Here is a 21,728-nt window from a genome sequence, read left to right on the forward strand (position 1 = left end):
GACTGGGATCATTCCCAGTGCGAACTGGATTCCCTGGCCCCTTCCCAGGACAGACTGGGCCCTGTCCCAGTCCAAACTGGATCCCATGACCCCCTCCCAGTACAGACTGCAATCATTCCCAGTTCCAAATGGAGCCCCTGGCCCCCTCCCAGGACAGACTGGGCACTGTCCCAGTCCAAACTGGGTCCCCTGGCCGTCTCCCAGGACAGACTGGGATCATTCCCAGTCCAAGCTGGATCCCCTGGCCCCCTTCCAGTACACACTGGGATCATTCCCAGTCCGACCTGGATCCCCTGGCCCGCTCCCAGGACAGAGTGAGATCATTCCCAGTCCAAACTGGATCCCCTGGCCCCCTCCCAGGACAGACTGGGATCATTCCCAGTCCAAACTGGATCCCCTGGCACCCTCCCAGTACAGAGTGGGATCATTGACATTCCAAATTGGATCCCCTGGCCCCCTCCGAGGACAGACTGCCATCATTCCCAGTGCAAACTGGATTCCCTTCCCCCCTCCCAGGGGTGTTGATTGACAGCCGACTGAATATGAGCCAGCAGTGTGCCCAGGTGGCCAAGAAGGCCAACGGCATCCTGGCCTGTATCAGAAATGGTGTGGCCAGCAGGAGCAGGGAGGTGATCATGCCTCTGTACTCGGCTCTGGTGAGGCCGCACCTCGAATGCTGTGTTCGGTTTTGGGCCCCTCACTACAAGAAGGACATGGAGGTGCTGGAGCGTGTCCAGAGAAGGGCGACGAAGCTGGTGAGGGGTCTGGAACACAAGTCTTATGAGGAGCGGCTGAGGGAGCTGGGGTTGTTTAGCCTGGAGAAGAGGAGGCTGAGGGGAGACCTTATCGCTCTCTACAACTACCTGAAGGGGGGTTGCAGAGAGGTGGGTGTTGGTCTCTTCTCCCAAGTGACTAGTGACAGGACTAGAGGAAATGGCCTCAAGTTGCGCCAGGGGAGGTTCAGGCTGGATATTAGGAAAAAGTTCTTTACCGAGAGAGTAGTGAAACATTGGAATAGGCTGCCCAGGGAGGTGGCAGAGTCACCCTCCCTGGAGGTATTCAAGGAGCGTGTGGATGTGGCATTGTGGGATGTGGCTTGATGGGCATGGGCATGGTGCTGTGTGGTGTTGGGTGGGTGGTTTTTGGTGTGTTGTGGTTTGTATTTTGTGTTGTTGGGTTTTTTTTGGTTTTTTGGGGGTTTTTTTTGTGGGTGTGTGGGTTTTTTTTTTTTTTTTTTTTTGTTTTGTTTTGTTTTTGTTTTTTGTTTTTTTTGGTTTTTTTAAGGTTGGACTTGATGATCTTACAGGTCTTTTACAACCTTAGTGATTCTGTGATTCTGTGATTCTGTGACAGACTGGGCCCTGTCCCAGTCCAAACTGGAGCCCCTGGCCCCCTCCCAGGACAGACTGGGATCATTCCCAGTCCAAACTGGATTCCCTGGCCCCCTCCCAGTACAGACTGGGCCCTGTCCCAGTCCAAACTGCAGCCCCTGGCACCCTCCCAGTACAAAGAGAGATCATTCCCAGTCTGAACTGGATTCTCTGGCCCCCTCCAAGGGCAGACTGGGCACTGTCCTAGTCCAAACTCGAGCCCCTGGCCCGCTCCCAGGACAGAGTGAGATCATTCCCAGTCCAAACTGGATCCCCTGGCCCCCTCCCAGGACAGACTGGGATCATTTCCAGTCCAAACTGGATCCCCTGGCCCCCTTCCAGGACAGACTGGGATCATTCCCAGTCCAAACTGGATCCCCTGGCCCCCTCACAGGACAGACTGGGCCCTGTCCCAGTCCAAACTGGAGCCCCTGGCCCCCTCCCAGGACAGACTGGGATCAAAACCAAATCAAACCAAACCAGGCTGTGATTGCTGGTAACAGTACAGGAGAGGGCATCAGATGCTTCCACCCGAGGAGCAAAGTGGCCGTGAGACCTTTTCGCTTGTGAAGTTCCAGAGCTACATGGGATATTTCTGAACAGGGAAAAGAACAAAAGAAGGTGGGGGGGAGAAAAAGAAAAAAAAAAGAAGAGTAATTTTTGACAGGAAATCTTGCTGTTTACTGGGATTATTTGGGTAGCAGCTTCTGTTTTGTCTTTTATGTATTTTCATATTTAAAAGGACAAAACAGATGAGGAAGAAAGCAGTGTAAATGCAAGTCCCGGGGAGAAGCTTATAAGAGACCTGAAGGCTGAAAATAACAAAGTGTTGTCCAGTCTGGCTGGGCTCGGGAGCACAGGGCCACCAACAGCCAACGAAACACGTACCTATTTCTGCATAAATAGAGCTACAAATAGCAAGTAGATTTTGACTTCCCCAAGTGTTATCAGGAGGCATCTTTGGTAATCTGTAAGATCGAGGAAGTGTGGTGGGAATGCAGCTGAGGTAGGTCCACCGGTGGATTTCTTACAAAGTGGGTGGCAGAGAACATTTTGAACAACTGTGAACACGCTGCGTGGCTGCCACGGTGCTGGTCCTCGTCCCTCACGGGGTTTGCTATCTTACACGTAGATACCCTGGTTAAAGCTGTTCAGAAGAGGTGTGGTTTTTGCTGGCTGAGCATGAGTGGCAGATCCGGAGCACACGGGCAACGAGGGAGTCCCCGCTGGAGGAAGCCCGGAAGGAGTGGGAGCACCAGTATGCCGCCGTGGCTCAGGCGAGTTTCCCAGTAACAGGCATCGCGGCCAGATACCTTAACCTGTGGTCTGATGTTTTCCCCTTCTTGTCATCTTTCAGATTTGTTACTCACACACCTCTCTGCCAGCAATGCCCCGACAAGACCTTCCAGGGGCTTTTAAGCCTGGGTAAACTGGCAATAACGTAGCCCTTGGTTAGGGGTCCACAATGTAATATCAAATCTCTCATGAGTTCAGCTGACAGAATATGCTGTCTACTTCTAACTACATTGTAGTTTCTTGTCTTCATTTTGTAGTTATAAGAAATTATTACGGAAATAAGAGGTGCCAGTGAATGCACCGAGCCATGTCGAAGCAGCTCAGGCTTGTGTCGTTCCAAAGTCCTTGACAGGGAGAACCAAAGATATTCCCTGTAAAACCAGTCATGAGATAAACACCCTGGAACGTGGGGCAGACGTGTGCTTTGTTCTTTTTCTTAAAAAAGGTTAATACTGCTTTTAATTTGGGGCATGTTTCTGAAAGCAACCGATCTCAACGTGACTTATTCAGCCAGACAGAAGCATTTCAGTAGGAGGCTGTGGCGTGTAAGAGCCAAGGAGTGCGTGACAGGCTGCTCTGGGAAAGACGGGGTCTGATGGTGACTTGCTTAATAAATCGTTCAAGGCACACCTTCACTGAAAGGCCATATGCTGCTCCCCTCCCAGTTGCTCTTCGCGAAGCGTTTCTTTGCTTCAACATGGGTAACTGCCAAAGGGAGGCGTCAGGAAATTCGCTATCTGCGTAGAGCGGCGATCGCGGCAAGAGGGCTGGGTTTAATGGGGAGAGCACAGCTTTACAGGAATCCAGCGCGTTTTGTGCGGGTCTCTTGATTTTTGCACGAAGCACGCATCACGCAGCAAAGTTGCTGCCTTAAACAAAAGTGCTTGACTTCTTCCTTAATGAAGGAAGGTGACTCCAGGTCTGGAGCTTCTGCCAATGGAAAGAAGCGTGGTGTCAGCCTTTCAGGTCTAATAATTGCTTCCTGATCATGCTTGGTAAACTTATGGGAAATTTAGGGACTTAATTCTGTGGGGAATGCTGAACCCCACGTGGTGTGTATGGCTAAACGTGGTAGTTCAAGTGCCTTCTTAGTCTGGACGGTTGTATCAGTCTTGGCTGGCAGCTGCCACAGGCGTTTGGGCACACAGGACTGTATCCTGTTCTGCTGAGGACAGCTCCTCATTCACTGACTGCATCAACTCGTTTTCCTGCATTGATTTGCCTGGGGTTTGCTTTTTTAGGACAGTGAAATGAACTTAATCAGGCATCTATTAATTTTGTTTCTTCTACCTAGTAAGCTGTCAGGTACGGTTTTAGAGAAATAACGGTGACAAGGCTTTGCTGGTGTGGTAGTGTTTTCCTTATGTGGTGGAGAGAATGCTTAAATTGGTAGGAGAGAGTCACCAAAAACCAGGGCCTGTTGCACGTGTTGCAAATGCTTTTGCAGTTCAGCTTGTCAGGTTGCTGCTCGTAAAAGTACGTTTCAGAATGAGCTATTCAAAAGCCGTGTGGGCACGGTGCTGGGCAGCCTGCTCTAGGTGACCCTGCTTGAGCGGGGGGGTTGGGCCACGTGGGTTCCAGGGATTGGAATCCTCTTTGTTGTGATTCTGTGATTCCGGAACTTGTGCTGAGAGGGGCAAGCGGTGTGGTACGCTGGAAATGCCTTATTAACTACTGTCTCCCTGTGCTGGAAGGCTGCGTGTGTGTTCAGTACTGAGACACTTGGCACCTCCATCCATCTGTCCAGGTAGAACAAGCAATGTAAAAAAGAGCGCAATTTCAGAACTGGCTTTAGGAACTTTTGCTAGCTTAGCCACGTTAGGCAGGGACTGCAACTCTTGAATGGAAGTATAGTTTTGTTAGAGAATAACCATATGAGGTAGCTGGGTAAACTGGCTCTAGTGTCAAATTCCGATCTGTGTTGGTTTTGTTTGTTTTCTCATTTAAAGGGAAATCAAGGCTATGGTCTGCATCAGACACAGGATCTTAGCTGTTGGGGGCTGTTGGGCTAGAGAGCTAAAATTCTTTCTTCTTCTCACCTTCTGCTGTAGATCTGTGCTTCTTGGAGAACTTGTGGAGCATCCGCACAACCTCTGCAAGACAATGTGTAGGGTGCACTTGTGTGAAGTAAGCCTGACTCCAGAATTCTGATACAGACAGTCTCTGTTGTGCTAGTGGCTTTTAAGACTAAAACTTTGGTTTTGGATTAAATGTAGGGGTTTTGCCTAAAACATTTGGGGGAGGTTTTCTGCCTAAGTGGGAAAGAAATGACCCAGTGGTACTCACTAAATCACCGGCTAACTCGCTCACAAAATCCTCTTTCTGCAGGAGTAAATTATGGCAAACTTCTGTCAAGCTCAAAACTATTTATGGCTGACATGAGTCTATTTTTGCATTGTTTTCTTTATTTACAGTGAAGAATGGGAGAGCTAACGGCTCGGGCAACGAGCAGTCTGCTGCAGTTTCCAGAGGTGACTCTTCAGGCACTTGGGGAAGATGGCATACCCCTAGATTCTGTGCTGTGCGGGAAGCTTTCTAGAGGTGAGCATTTTCCCTTAAATTTGGTGGTGGTATAAAGCTGTTACGGCCTGGAGGTTACCTGAAGCATAGGGTCATAGTATCAACTGTGTCAGGTTGGCGCTGTTAAGATGCATCAAGTTTGGAGAGAACAAAAAGGATGTTGTAACGATTGAAAATGCTAATATTAAAACACTAGTATAGTTAAACTTTGAAATTACAACCACGTGCACCGATCCTGTGCTATTAGAATAATTTACTTAAACCTGCTGAGTCAGTGAGCTCTCCTCAATTTCTGCTTAAATACAAGGCAGTTTTGCAAAAAGTAGTAGTGTTGGTTTGGGCCGTATTTATTTGCACCAGCTCAAGCTCTATGACCGTCATAACATCACACGCAGAAATAGTTCTCCCACACTGTTACAGCGGCAAAAGCCCCTGCTTTTTCTTTTCTAGTCTGAATAAAAACAGAAGGAAGAGGGCAGCACTGTTAAGCGCTGCAGCTGTATTTCCAAAGTATTTAATAGGATGCAGATGAGTAGGCAGCGAGAGCTGCTGGAAGTGGCTAAGCAGATTAGGTAGGTGACTTTCCAGGTGATCTGAAAGCAGAGCTGGGTGCCGAGCTGGATGTCGAGGCTTCTGTCAAGACCAGGTAGAATCTATCTGCCTAACTGTCAATGCAGTAATGGAGTTAATACTTCCTTCGAGTTTGAAGCAGTTCAGTGGAGCAAATGTCTTAAATTCTTTCTGTGATCGGCACGTGTAAAAGTTTAGATATACTAACGCAGTGCCCGTTTTAAGACAATCTCTTGCTGAAGTCCAAATCCCTGCCCAAAGTAGGCACGCGTCAAGTGAAATTTATAAACTAAAAATGAATTGGCTTAGATTTGTTATGTTTGAAGTATGCTTCAAGACTTGTATTCCCGTCTGTATGTAGATGATTTCTAGCAAAACCAAGCCGACTATGGTATAAAGACTATAGATCAATATATTGCAATCTTTATCCCAAACGATCAAAATTCTTCAGTGCAGGAATGACAAGTACAAATGCAAAATAAAAAGGTGGTTGATGTTAAGATGTGTTGCTTGAGGATTTCAATGGGTGATTTTAGAGAACTGACCAGAATTAGGGAAGTCGGTCTTCCTCCGTTAGGGCCTTTTATTGAAGGAAAGGGTCAGTGACTGTGACTTTTTTCAGTTGTTTTGAGTCTTGTGTTGGAAAGTTGCTTTAGTCGGCTTTCTTTTCTCTTACAGGGAGAAATGGCCTAGCATGGTTGGCGTGTGGTCCTCAACTGGAGGTGGTGAACTCTGTGACAGGAGAGCGGCGCTCTGCATATCGTTTCAGTGGAGTAAATAAACGGCGTCCCACTGTTCGTGTGGTAAAGGAGTTTTCCTGGCAGAAGAGACCTGGACTACTGGTTGGGTTGGAAGAAGCAGCGGGAAGTGTTCTCTGTCTGTACGACCTTGGAATATCGAGAGTGGTTAAAGCAGTTGTTCTTCCAGGAAGGGTACGTACTTTTTAAGCGGTGAAAGGAAGTTTTATGTTGTTAGGTGCTGCATAATCCTGCTTCAGGAAAAGCTTTGGAGCGCCTCTTTGTAGGAGGTGTTTTGTTCTGTACTGCATTAACGTACTGTCACTTCAGAGAATCCAGTCGAGAGAGCCTTGATGTAAAATCTTGGGCTTAATGGTACCATTATCTTCTGAGTCTACTGAGAGTAAACCAAATTTCCTGCTTTTATTGTAGAGCACATAGTTACCTAATTCTCCGCTTCCACAAAAAGGCATTGCAAAATACCTTTTCCTGGCCAGAGTCAGAAAGGAAAAAACCCCACTCTTTCAAGCGTCCATAGCATGCATTTCCTAAACGGTTAATTTCTGTCAGAAATAATGTCTTTAAAATACCTCAAACTTCCACAGTTGTGCTGTAAATGACTGAGACACATTCCCATGAATCTCAGGCTAGCAAGCAGGTCTGACTTCAGAGCAGAACACATTTTTGTGTTGACCTAAGTAGGAAAAACGAGCCTTGAGTGAGGTATCTGACAGACTGTTGAAAGATTGACTTTCAGTCTGAAGTCCTTGAATCTCTGCTCATTGAATATTGTGTTTGTGTAGATGGGATGCACTGGTGTGATGTTACTCATTTTTTTCTGTCTTCTGTAACCCATAAACTCAAGTGTCGTAATGTCCCCTAGTCTCATTGTCTTAATGTAAACAAGAATCAGCGTCAGTTAATAGAAAACCCAGATTCCCTGTATTTTTCTCACCTTAGAATCTGCCACAAATAAATACTTTTCTGTTACTCAGCTTTCCATAATGTGATTTGGTTTAACTTGCTAGAATACAGCTGGAGGGAGTTTTGTTTGTTTGTAGTGCTACAGCACGATTACTAGCAGTAAGCATTTGTATTGTGGTAATTTCTAAAGATATGAGTTGGGTTGGTGCTCCACTGTGTTAGTTTGCCTATCATCTTGATAAATCTTAGAGTTTGAGGTGGAAGGACAAGCTGTGTGCTGACATCAGCGTATAATCAGTAAGTAAACTATGTTTGTGAAAAAGGTCATAGCTTTGTTAAGTTTTATTTCTTTGATCTACGTAAGCAGGGAATAGGAAAAGGAAAGGTTAAGAAGGATCACGTCACATACCGAATCTGCGTCTACCAAAGTGATTTGAAATAGAACGTAGTTAGACCTGCCCGTTGTATTGGGGAGTTCTTCTATACCGCAAGGCAATGGTTCAGGAGAAAATACGAAGAAGCCTTGGGGGGAAAAGTTGGCTGTTGTGTGATAAAGGTTATGGATTTTGGAATAAAGCCAAAGCTTACCTGAAGTTCTGCTCTTATGCCCTCAACGCTCTTGATGACAAGCATGTTTGGCCTGTTGCTTTCATTTTGCTTCCTATCTTTTTGCTATTAGCTTAGTTAGATCAGCATAGCCAGGCCACAGGTATTGCTAGTCGGACTGTTAACTTCTAAGTTGTGAGTGGGAGTAAGGGTTAGCAAGAACAAGTAGATAAAACTTGCCCTTGGCCACTGTCCCTATGCTTTGAATTTATTCTGTAACTCATACTTCCAAATTATACATTACGTAACATGCGTTTTTAATCTGCTTGAACGTTTCTCTGATTTCCGTAATGATTATTTTTAAAACTAAACTGCAGACCTAGTCTTAACATCACGTTCTGCAGTTTTTGTTGTTACTGTTTTAAGGCTTTGATGAGCACCTTAATTTCTGGACTGTTTTCCGTGTGGGTATATCTTCAGTGGATAACTAAGTTCTACAGGTTAACCCTAACTTTGAGCAGCTCTGGTCCAAGGTGTCAAGCCATTAGTGTATTAATACAGGGTATTTAGTATTTATAGTGACTGTATGACTGCCTTTTAGTGTAAGAGCAGATGTGTAGTCATTCAGAGAGCAAAGAATGAGTTAAAAAACCCAAACTCACAAGCTGAGAAAGAATTTAGGCATAATTTTTTTTTCTTTTTTTTTCCTTTTTTTTTCTTGGTCTCTTCTCCCATGTATCTAGCAATAGAACGAGAGGAAATGGCCTCAAGTTGCGCCAGGGGAGGTTTAGACTGGATATTAGGAAAAATTTTGTTACTGAGAGAGTGGTCAAACATTGGAAGAGGCTATGCAGGGAGGTGGTGGAGTGACCATCACTGGAGGTGTTCAAAAAACGTGTAGACGTGGCACTTTGGGACATGGTTTAGTGGGCATGGTGGTGTTGGGTTGATGGTTGGACTTGATGATCTCACAGGTCTTTTCCAACCTTAATGGTTCTGTGATTCTGTGCTCTCTAACTGCCCTCTGGATATACAGGTGAAATGCCGCAGACAACTGAAAGAGTTAATGGAGTATTATTTGAACTGGATTCTAGTAAAAGCAAATCTGAATTTAAAACATTCATTATATTGAATTGGTTTCTAATGGTTGTATGTTTCAGAACTATGGAAGGGTTCAAATTTTGCTGGTTTGTATGAGGCAGAAGGGTAGCATTCAGATTCAGTGAGGTGAGAAAAGCGTCCTTTCTTCATTCCCAGAATGAGTTGGCAGTAGTCTGGGAGAATATGAAAAGCCAGTGCATAGCGCAGTGGAAAAATATGCAGTTTCAGGAGCTTCTACGTGGAAAACTGAAGTGTTAAAACCAGGCAACATTTTTGGAAGACCGTATGCAAAAATGGAAGAGATTCCTTTGGGGCCAGTTGTACAAGGAAAGAAATCTTAAAAGAAAAAGAAGTTAGAAGGAACACTTGACCTTTGGCTAATTCTGCAGCAAGATATGTACAGTATTTTGAAGATTGGAAATTTCATTAGCTTTCCTATAAATCTGACAGAAACCCAAGTTGTCCAAATTACTGTAGGTACTTCTAAGATTAGAATTCTTGTGACCAAGATGAAAGGTAAATTCTGTGGTAGATTTCCAGGCAGTGTAGTCCCAGCAAGTGCTTGATATGGGAGAGGAGAAAACTTTGGGGCTTAGGGGTTTGGTTATTTTTCCCCACCTCTTGGCGGGTGGAGGGGGGCGGGGGAAATGTATTAAAAAATGGACTGCCTTGTGATGCTCACTTCTTTGTTTTACTTTCCTGTCAAACTGTGCTGTTGATGTAAAGGTTCCTGGTTTTGTCGTGCTGCTTTTTGTAAGAAGGCTAAACCATAGCCTCTGTTCTTTTGTTGTATAGCTTTAGTGCCGGAGTCTTTGTGCGCTTGTATCTCTGCTAGAGCAGTCCGTATAGTCCTGGGACGTGTTGCAGGTGCTGAAAGGTCTGTCTTCCCCTTGTAATAAAGCTGCGTGCAGACTGCTCCGCATGTTCAAGAGCAGTGTGCGCTTCTTCCTTAGCTGGAGTTAGCTCTTTCTCTAACAAGCTGCTGTTCTTTTTGCCGTTGTTTTAGGCTGGCTTTTAACATTTCTGTTAACATTCCTAAAAGTGCTGATGTGCATTTACTCCTTTTCTGACTTTATCTGGTGGTTATTTTTATTCTAAATGAGGACTCATGTAAATTTTGCTAAGCTACTATCTCCCTTCAACACTTTCCAAAAATGTTTCATTCCCATGGAAAATGGTGTGTCTACCATGCAGCTTGACTGCTGCCTCATCTGACTTACAGCCATGATCTCTCCGAATACCTGTTTGGCAAAGAAGGCGTAGACTGTATCGCAGTGCTGATGGGCTGTGAGCAGTGGGAGAACTAGGTGTAGCTTTGTCTTTCTAACTTAAGTCCCTTAAATAGGATGAAGTTTCTTGCATATAACTGGTTTTCTGTGTTTAATTCTTAGAGTTAATTATTTCTAAGTAGGGAATGGCAATTGGTAAGCTGTAATAATAGAATGGACCTTTTCAGCTGAAGTTAATTCAGTTCAATATTAACTTGTCGCTTTCCTGCAGGTAACTGCCATAGAACCCATAACTAATCACGGAGGACCCAGTACGAGCACTCGGCACCTACATCAGAGTCTGCGATGGTTCTTCGGAGTGGCAGCCGTGGCTACAGATGTTGGTCATCTACTTCTGGTTGACCTTTGTTTGGATGATTGTTCTTGCACTCAGAATGAAAGAGAAGCATCGGGTAAGCTTGCCGGTTTTAAGCTTGAATTTAAAAGTCAGAAATCTTGTGTCTTTTAAAGAAACTATATGCATCCCGCTTTGAAGATACTCGTGTGCAGACATTCATGGCTACTGGTTACAGGCGGCGGTTTGACATCGTGTAGTGCTGAAGTGATTAAAAATGGGAGTGGCTTAATACGCCTTCTAATGTTATAAATGCCCCCCTCCCACCAAGATCCCCGTGTCACTATGATTATTGCCAGTGAGGTGTAGGAATTTTGCCATCTGAGTCAGTGCAGCTGCCTGATAGGAAGTTGTGTCAGAGGTGCCCTATTTCTTGGGAATGTTCTTCTGCTTCTGTTAATTGACTTGGGGCAAATTTTAGGCTTGTTTTTTAAAATCAACCCGACTTATCAAAAGTCATGCGTTTGGATGAACGAAATCTCTGATTTGTGTATTCAGATTGCATAGACTGTTTTGGCTATTACAACAGTGGCTTCAGGAGCTGATGTCACTTCAAATAGCTTCGTCATGAGGCCCAAACTCCTGATTACAGAGTCCAAGAAGAATTTGTCTATGAAGGCTACACTTTTACCTGGTTTTGAATGACGAGTGAGAACAACTTTCCGATCAGAGAGTTGTTGCGTTCTTTGAAAACGTACAAAATGGAAATAGCAGAACCAGTGTTGCATAAAGGGGTATTTTGCCTGGGACGGTAGAATTAGGTTATACACCTTGTCACGTCAGTGTTTAAAATGCAACCTAAGTGGCATAACGCATTCATTTATTGCGTCGTGTTGGGTGTCTAGGTCTGGAAGCTGTCACTGGAATTCCTGCTGAAGTTGCACAAAGAAGAGAAACTGTGGCCGGAGAAGGGAGACATCTCTGTTTGCAATTACAAAATCCTTCAGGAACAGCAATATCAACCCTGTGCTACATAAGCAGAAGCAATCAGCTCGCTGTGGGTTTTTCAGACGGCTACCTGTCACTATGGAATATGAAAACTTTGCAGAGGGAGTAAGTAGGCCTTTACACTTGGCCATGCCTGGAGGTGCAGGGCTCTCAATGTTTTGCTTAAGGAAGTATGTTAATTTAAAGAGAACTTTTTCGGGGACTGAAATTCTGAGTATAGTCTTGGAAGGTTTAGAAATCCTCTTCTGAAATAACTGTTAAGTCATACATGGACTAAATGGGACCGCCTTCTCCCCAATGGACTAGGATTGTTTTCCGTATTGTGCCTGTGGATTGAGGAATTGTGGAAAGCATGCTTCTTTGGGTTATGCCAAGCAGTTAGGATGTGATAGAGCTGGTTTCCATAAGACGGTTTGTTCTATCAGTAGTATTCAGTGAAAGCAGGAAATGTGTGTATTTTGACAAAACAGATTTTAAAAATTATTTTTCAGGAGAAGTTCCTGCAATTAGGGCATATGTTGAAAGGCTTAAGTATGTTAATAATGTGATTTAACCTGTAGGCACCACTCTCAGCTTGAAGGAGGAAGGATTCCTGTCTATGCTGTTACTTTTCAAGAGCCTGAGAATGATCCTCGCAATTGTTGCTACTTGTGGGCTGTTCAGTCTACACAAGAAAGGTGAAGAAAAACTTACTATTAGCCACTGAATTAATTTTTATATATATAGATATATTTGTTCACGTACAGTTAATACCTGTATATTTGTTTTGTTTGTTTAGCTGTGCGGGAGATTCTCTCAGGTAGGGAAGCTGTTAAGCTTACAATGCAATTTTGACAGGATTCAACGGACGTGAAGGAGGGACCTAGGAGTTCCTCTCTTCTGAAAGAAGGCAAAGCAACAGTGGCTGTATTTTTGTGCTTGCATTCTTAAGTGATTTCCTTTGTTGCTTGATGACTTCTTCATGCTTTGTCTGATATTCACACCATGGTATTAACACAGTAGTTGAGGCTGCAGACCTAGAACACTAACCGTGCCGACATAACAGCCTGCTGCCCCTAAAGGAGGGAGGTGACGGTACTGCCCATTACCTTGTGCCAACTTTAGCAGTCTCTGGAGCCTTCATGAGCCAGTTCAGCTCACCTGGCAGAGAACGATCACTGTTCAGCAGAAAAGTCAATGGCTTCCTGCTGGGCTAATGGATGAAATCGATATGTGGAAGGGTGCAGCATATGCAAGAGAGGGACTGGAACTCTGGTGGTGAGGGAAGGAGAGAAAGGTATCTCTCTCTCTCTCTCTCAGCATCAGCAAGCTATTTAATCAGCTCAGCTGTTCATAGGGTGGCAATCTTTTTAAGGTTGACTTTAAAGCAGTTTTGATTGAGAACTCTTCCCTGTGAAGAACTATTTCCGACAATTTTTAGCCCATACAACACAGTAAAGCTTTCAAAGGGTATGGTTAGCATTTGCCCCTGAAGCGGTTAGTGTCAAAATTTCCTCCTTTCTGTTTCAGCGGCCTAATGTGACCAATTGTCATGTCTTGGGAAGTGCTGTTTGTCTCTTCAGCAAGAGAGCGCTATTAAGAAAACTTCAGTCTAGATCTAATAAAATGATAATGAGGACTATAAAGCAGCTTTGTAATCAAATTTCATAATGTACACCTCTTTCAGTGAAGGTGATGTTGTGAGTTTACGTCTGTTGCAGTTAGCATTTGGTGACCGAAAACGCTTGGCATCAGGACAGGTCATGTATGAGGTAAGACGTGCACGTATGTGAAAGGATGAAAATCGTAGTTTTCTCTAAGCGAGTATCAGTTAAGTTGGCAGGGGTAATATTTACCATCAAAATTCAGAGGTGACTAAAAAACCGTAATCTTTGGCTGCGTCTTCTTGGGCATGGCCTTTGTCCATACTTTTTGACAACAACTCACGCCATTTCATACTGCGGCGTCGTGTGTTCCAACTAGATTCATCTGCAGAGAGCCCGTATAAATTCAGTTGCTGAGGAGGAAGCAGCTTTTACAAATAAAAGTATTCTTCATTTAAACACCAGATTAATGGCATGTCAGAAGAGAAGATAGGGCTTTGAATAGCTTTGTTTAACCAAACTGCAAGCTTCTGTCTGTCTCCCTTTCTTAAAGTAAGGTCATGCAGCTTTATTCTTTTCTGATCTTTGGGGTTATATATTCTTGTTTCTCTCTTGAGCTCTGTCAGCAGGACTTCAAATGAAACGTGTCTACAGTGTCTCTCTTAAGTGTTGGTCCTGAAATGTAGGAGCTCTAAAGATATCTCCTTCTACTTTTTGGCTGGGTTACCTATGAAATCTACTCTTAAAGCCAGCAAAATACGTCAATACAGGAACCGGTGGTATGATTTGGTCAAAAGAGTAGACGTAAATTGTTAGAACTGGCTCCAATGATGATGTTGTGTTTAAAATAGAGGTGAGGTATCATTATATCTCAGAGATGTAACAGATAGCAGACGCATCTGTATAATGTATAATTCTCTTCGGTAGTATGCTTGAAACTCTTCCAAAATCTTTTTGAGGGGGAAGCGATCTTAATTCCGAGCAATTCTTTCCTCCTCTTTTGATACTTTCTCTTGCATGTTCTCAATAGGTATGCAATGAAATAGGGGTGATTCTTGCATCGTGGTACTCCGTTTCAATAGGGACGGGGCGTTTTGATTTTTTTGAATAAGTTTAAATGTTGACCTTTTTCCTTATATATGGGAAAGCTCCTTCCTCATCTGTAAATGTTGCTGTTGAATAGATGAAGGTTAGGCGTTTGGAAAAGGTGGTGTTTCTTTAAAATGCATTACCTATCCTGGTGACAAGGTATAAATATCTTCAAGTCATTCAGCGTGGTCTAAATATGGATGTCATCTCCTTATCTTTATGTGCATTTTTTTATGACACAAACGTACGATGCTCTAGAGGAACAGAGCACCCTGATTAGTTTTTTTCCGAATTTTAAATTAAAATTTAATTTGGTGGGGTTTTGTTGTTGTTGTTGTTGGTTTTTTGTTTGGTGGTTTGTTTGGGTTTTTTCTTAATCGTAGAGCGGCTATTTGTCCACAATACACACATTCATGTGTTGCATTGTAGACAGTTTGAAGGAATGCTGTATTTGGAGAGGCAGTATTTCAGTTAATGCTTGCTTAGAAAATGGTGGTATCAGAGGTTCAACACAATCCTGCTGGAGTTTCTGTATATCCCAACGTAGTTTGCTGACTCCGTAGGAATTCGTGATCCTAAACGTATTGCCCATGTGCATCCCACGTGCTCTCTGTTTTCCCCTTTTGCTGTTGGGTGTGCTCGGTGAAGGAACTGAGGGATATTTCACCCATTAGTCTCTGACCAGATTAGAGGAGGAGCTGGTAAGAGCTTACGTGGTTTGAAAGGAGATTGCTAAGCAGTAAGAAGTTCTCATAGCTACTAGAGAGAGAGATGCGTTTTCACTCTAGTGGTGAGCTTATAGAGAACACCTCTCAAAAGAGCTTTAGCTGCTGTAATGCCATGACTTCTCTACCTACCTCAGTTCTGTTCTCAAGACATGGAGCAAAGAGCTTTGCATGCATATGACGTGTTGCATTATTTCGGATATCTCTTTGTAGATATATATTTAGGTTTGTAAAGAAACCTTGATGTTGCAAGGCATTCTGCAGAACATGTTTAGAAATTAATAATGTTAGGGAAATGCTAACTTTTGAAAGCGTGCAAAGCCTTTGCAGCCAAGCTTACCTGTTACGATTTGGCATTTAATTCTCTTGCATGTCAGCTGTAGTTTCTATTTGCCATCAGAAATAAGCGCGTGGGAAACATACACTAGAATATGCATATTATATTAGAGATATACGTTCTTTCGTATTTAGGTATAATGTATGTTTTCATCTCCAAATGACCTTTTCTCTCTCCTTTCATTTTTTCCCCAGGGTTTGGAATACTGTGACGAAAAGTGCAGTTTAGATCTCACGAATGGAGCCATTCCCCTGAGAGGGGAGGCCAGCAATACCAAATTACTCAGCTGTCAGACTGTAGAAAAATTTCCCAACCATGCTGATGGAGAGGATAGCATTAACAAAGGTTTGTTCTGATGTCCGCGTTTGGCTATTCTAAAATAAATGGGTTCGGAATCTAAGCGATGAATGCTGCTCTGTACCCACAGTCTGCAAGTCTTAAATATCTGTATAGACTAGCTTGTTGGGCTTATTTAAAAAGAAAAATTGGGTGCTTAAGTTATGTGGGACTCCTTTAAAGGAAAAAATAGCCTTTATTTTATGCTTGCTGACATGCCATAGCGATGTATGGTGGGGTCATGTCAGTGTTCTATTCCTCCAGCTGTTGTCTTGGAACAGTAAGATCATTCTCTCCCTTGCTTAGGAATGTTACCTTTCTGTCTCCTTTTTATGAAGTTTGAGGCATGGAGAAATACCTGTAATTTTTCTGATGGTTTCTAATGAGCTTTTTTTCAGAATCTGTCCAAGTTAAGTTCTAGGCACACATGAGCTTCTGCTGGATGTGGGTTGAGGCTAGCAATGAAGCTGTCTTCTGAATGATGAAAATAATTGCTATCTTCAAAGGCAGTTTCAGGGGCTAACAAAACTGAAAAGGCACAGAAGTTCACAATGCAACATAGTAAAGTGTGTGAGGATCCCTAAACGGTCATGATGAATTCAAGAGAGAATCATTTTGCCAAACAAAGTGTCGTCTTGTTCCTTGCCCCATTAGGGTGAACGATAGACCACATACTTTGCTTCTTACATCTGGAGAATGCATTCTCCCCAGAGAAGAAAGACCATTCCACTTACTGAGAGAACTGGAGTGCAGCATTGTGAATGTTTTATGTTACAGTCTTTATTCCGCTTTCCTGTTTGTTGGGTTTGGGTTCTTTTTGTATTTATTTTTGTGTGCTAGTTGTGTTCTTTCATTCTGAATATGCTGGGGAGGAGCTATTCTTAAAATTTGTAATTGACTCAAATCTGGAAATTAATAATGCCAGCTGAGCAATACAAGTGTATACAATAAGTATTTGTCTGCTTTCTGAAAGTAGCAATGTATGTGTTGCTAGCACATCTTTTTTTGCTAAACTGTTCATCTAGCTAAATGTCTTGGTCAACTCTTCATGTATGGAAAACCGAATTAGCTAGTAAGCGTGTATTTGATTTGGCTTAGAACTGATACAGTTTGAATGAGAAAAAGGGGCAGTATGACTGAAACCTACCACAGGGATGTTTGCTACTCCGTACATCATTTTTTTTATTATTCTTAGCAAGTGGTGTGTTTCAGGAGTGATAGAACAGGATTAAGCCAAAGCAGAAAGTGGTGTTTTAAAAATAGCAGCTGTATCATATTTTCTACAAATAAGAAACAATGTCTTGTCTTTTCCAGTAATATCCCCTGACACCAGCGTATCAATCTTCAGTTGGCAAGTGACTACATGTAGTCAGAGAAAACCATCTACTTATTTGGGTGTATTTGACATTAATCGCTGGTATCATGCTCAAATGCCAGATTCGCTAAGGTAGATTTTCATTAAGTTGTTCTCAACATCCCTGCAAATAATTCATTTGAAAGTCAGCGTTCAGCTTATGCACTTGTTTTCTTTAAGGCCAGAAGAGTTCCTTCATGATTGCCCCTATTTTGCACTGTGGTCACTGGATACTGTAATAAGTATGACTTCGCCAAACCTCATTTTGGATATTCTGGTCCGTGAGCGGAGTCTAAGTCGGGGACTTCCTCCTTCTTATCCACCACCGGAGCAGTTTTTTCATCCAAGCACCTATAATTTTGGTAGGTATTTCACCGCTTTTAACAGCGAGAAGCGTAAATTGAGGTCCAACGCCATTTACTGGTTCTCTTGATCGTTGTTTTTCACTCAACAACCAAACCAAACCAAAAAACCCCAACCCCCCACAAACCCAGCTCTGATTACATTGTACCAGCAAGGTATGTAATGTTGTGAAATGCATCTGACATTCTGCTGAGTTTTGGGGTTTGGTGCTTTTGTCACGTAGCCGGTGAAGTGGTGATGGTTACAAAATGAAATGACTTTGAACTGAAGCTCAAAGCACAGCACCTCGATAGCACTAGAGATGAAATTTCTACACGCAGTAATAATTTTTTAAAAAAGGTTTGCCTGCGATCTGACGAAGAAAATGGGTACTCAGTTATAGCTTTCCAGATATTGCTGTTTAAAAAAAGTAAAGTGGTCCTAACATAACTGTGAGAGCATGGAATGTTGTCAAACGTTCCTTGTTTCTGCAGATGGTTCGTGCTTGCTGAACTCCGGAGTCGTTCATATGACTTGCACCGGCTTGCAGAAGGAGGTGATCTTTTACTGTATCTTTATTGAGACTGTCAAGAGATGTAGCTTTTCTAAGTTTTCTGTTGCACTGCTTTCAGTGTCAGAGACCATTCTATGCTCATCCTGCCCATCCACACGCAGAATCGCAATTGTACCCTGCCAGTTTTATGCCAATGGCAACGTTTTCGGTCCACTCTTGGGACTTTAGAACTACCATTGTCTATTGTTGAAGCACGATCAGGGATTGAGTGTCTAGAACGGAATACAACGTTGCTGTAGGAGCAAGAACAAAAATGTCGTGGAAGGCGGCGAAAGCTGTTACTTCTATATTACCCATCAGTCCAAATGCCTGCTTAGGCTTGAGTTAGGGTTTGGATCCCTGATTAACCTGAAAAAGGAGGACAGAATGGAGAAAATGAAAAATTATTTGACTGTTTAAGAAGCAATGAATTCTTTGTTCTCCCAGACTTGGCCAAATCATAACTTCTGAGCCACTGCACAGATTGTAACAAATAATTTTGAATTAAGTTTGAGCTCACTAAACATTTCCAACGTCAACCAGCTTCTGCACAAACAAGCATAGAAAGGGTCTTCCACAGTGTGATTTGAAGTTGTGCTGTTGCTGGTTCAGCTATTGAAAGTATGTAAGATTCTCATTTTACTTTGTCTGTTATGTTTAGAAGGAGCAGTTAGAAGCGGTATTGTCAGCTGCTGTCCGGACAGGTTCTTTAGAACTTCTGACTGGGTGCATTAAACAGTGGGCATCTGAAGGTAATACTTCTTTACATTGTTTTTATGTTATATATTGGTTAGTTTGAAGTTGTTGATTTGTTTCTTTTTTGTTGTCTCTTTTTAAAGAGCAGCCAAGTTCTGCTGCTAATTTACGGCTTGTTCTTGAGTGGACATGGAACAAAGTGATCTCTACAAAAGAAGAATTGGACCAAATATGTGAGTACTAGTGTAGTCATTCCACAAACATAAAATCATTCCTTCTAATTGAGCTTATCCAGTAATCTGCTGGTATATGGCATTGCACGCGGTTCTTTAAGTGTGCTTTGAAACTCTGAAATTGCTCTGTAGGCTAATGCTTTAATGTTTGTTCTTGAAAAGGTGTTCCGCTCTTTGATGGCTCTTGCAACTTCGTTGACCCACAGACGTTACAGTCTCTTCAGCACTGCCAGTTGCTTTTGAGCAACCTTAGGACAATCTTAAACTGTTCTCTAACAGAAGCACAAGAGCTGACTGAAAAAGGTTTGTCATAGTATTATTAAATCTTTGGTATGCTTTCTTAAGGTTTGGAATTATGCTTGGGTTGTAATTGTGGGAACGTGAGCTTTTGTTGGGTTTGGTGATTGGAAGACGGTTAAATTTAGCTGGGCGAAGGGGCTTAAATCTGAGAAGCTGGGACGACCACTCAATATGCGTTGAGTTCAGGGAAGCAGTTTCTTGTGGAGTTCACGCAAGCGGCTAGGGGAGACTACACTCAGCAAGAAGCTATGTAAGCAACTGGGTTGAAATTGCAGCACCTGAGTGTGGTAATGCTCAACATGTTTCTTTTTAATTCTTAGCCAGCAATTTATAATTGCATGCAAATATTGAATTGCAAATTACTAAAAAAGATAAAGGAAGCGCAAATGAGTGACTTGTAAAGTAAGTTACTTGAGTTTCTATAGCTTTTTAGATCATAAGTTGTTCTTGGCATATTGAGAAAAAGAAAGACTGTCCCTTTGCTCTAGTAAAAATCTCTGCTACTTGAAAACCAGGTGTCGTCTTCCTGCGTGTATTTAATAGTTCAGGCTTAATTTTGTTTTATGTTAACCTTTAGTGAATCTGGTTCTTTGGAGGGGTTGCTTTCTCTTTTGGTGGTGATTGTGGGTTTTTTCTTCAAATAAGAAAGCGATACAGAGTAGAAAATGCAAAGATGAGAGATTTCTATCGTGTCATTTTTGTATTTTCTATGTAGTATGATGAAGGGAGTTTTGTAAAAAGGAAAGGAATTGCATAACAAAAATCATCCTATGCCTTTTTTCAGGTTTTGCAGACTTGACAAACAAGAAGGTGGTAACTAGCCTCATTTCTTTGTATGCACGAGTGGTCATCTGGTTCTGTCGAGCCAGTCTCCTTCCAGAGGGTTTAGGTAAGCATTAACCGTAAGACATTTGTACCAAGGAGACTGTCCAGTAAGTGATTCCTAGGAACACGTGCTTAGCCACGCTTTTGTAAATGTTTTGTCAGCAGCAAGTCGTGTTGGTTCAGTGACAACGTATGCCGAGAAGCTCTGGTGGTGAAATTGAGATTCTACAGGTTTTTCAAATACATAGCGTAGAATAATGCAAGCAGTTTCTTTCCTGGATGTTTTTTAGAAATAGCAATAAGGCTCTGATTCAAGGAGCTGCTTGTGTCCACAGCTTGAAATACTTGGGATTTTAGACAAATTACTATTAGGCAACAAACGCCTGTTGGAATGCTTGTTTGGACAGTAAAAGCACTACCTGCATGTTTTGAACTTTTTATGTATTGCTTGAGGAAACAATACGCCTTGGAAATGCTTCTTTATTTGGATGGATTAGAAGCCCTAATTGTCTTTACATATGCTCACATGACATGTTTAAAAAGCCATTCCCTTTGAGAACTGGTGTTTTTTATAGTGAACTTCAGCTAACGCTACATGTTCTGAATGCTACATCAACTGCAAGCTTGAAATGGCGCTTGAGACAAGAAGGAATTGAGTTTTGTCTCTTACATCTCTTCTGGCAAAGGCAGAAATGGGCTTGGCTTCTTTCAGAGTTGGAGGCTTCTTGATGCTTACCTTGTGTCTGTCTTTTTAGTCAAAAATTTTAGTCGAAAAACGTGCTATTGTTTCTTTAACTTGCTTTTACGTTATTGCCTGTAGATGATGATATGCATTTGTCTCGACCTTTCTACAACTATCCTCTGATTCAGAGCTACTATGCTGGTCAGCGACAGAAACTTGAGCGTTTGTCAAGGTAAGCCTTACTGGAAAACTCTGGAACACTTCCACTGCAAATTTAGAAGTGGAAGGGAACGGCTTTTATCTCAGCCGTTGTATTTGCTGTGCTTAATGCATTTGCCGGCCATACTCGTGACGTCAGTGATGCATGTGTTCTCTTGAGCCCAGGGGTTACTTGCCCATGGTAAAATGCTGATATATCCCTCGGCTTAGTACCACTTGTTGGTATCATCGTTTTTTGTAGGGTACTTAATTCATTGGCTCATCTGTATAATTTGTCACTACTGGAAAAGATCACGTGACTAGGCTAGGATCAGTCGTGTCTGGTTCAGGAAAGCACAGCGTTCACAGAACAATTGTTTTGGACACAGAAGAAAGCATGTTTAAAAAGAAAACAAATCATCTCTTTTATGGGCTAGTAATAGATGGTAAGAATTGTATTGGCCTAAAGGTCCTACTCGCAAGTACCTTTGTGTAATTTCGTAAGACAGTCAGAGTTACGTGTAGTTGGCACACCTAGCACTCTATTGGCTAGTGCATAGAAGTCCCTTCCTAACGTAAACTCTCTTTCCTGGACTAGCTTACTAGCATATAGGTGATAGGCCCTGGATTAGACGATAATAGATTTTTCTTTGGAAATGGTACTGGAAACTAAGGAAAGACCTAAACAAGCTTAGGCTATGGCACTGTGAAGAAGAGGCTGCAAGATGAGTTAAGGTGGAAGCTGCAGCGTATGAGGTATTGACTGTAAAGTTCATCTTTCTGAGCTTAATTCTCAAGTAACTTGCACACAGGCTCATGTGATCCTTAGAAGCACACAAG

The 21,728-nt window shown here is 42.7% G+C and overlaps 1 pseudogene; it reads left to right on the forward strand.

The window, feature by feature from the left end:
- LOC132320990 (ATPase family AAA domain-containing protein 2-like) overlaps positions 1-21,728 on the forward strand; it is a 122,800-nt pseudogene that overhangs the window by 38,787 nt on the left and 62,285 nt on the right.

This window comes from Gavia stellata, unplaced genomic scaffold (assembly GCF_030936135.1).
Source record: "Gavia stellata isolate bGavSte3 unplaced genomic scaffold, bGavSte3.hap2 HAP2_SCAFFOLD_50, whole genome shotgun sequence".
NCBI lineage: Eukaryota > Metazoa > Chordata > Aves > Gaviiformes > Gaviidae > Gavia > Gavia stellata.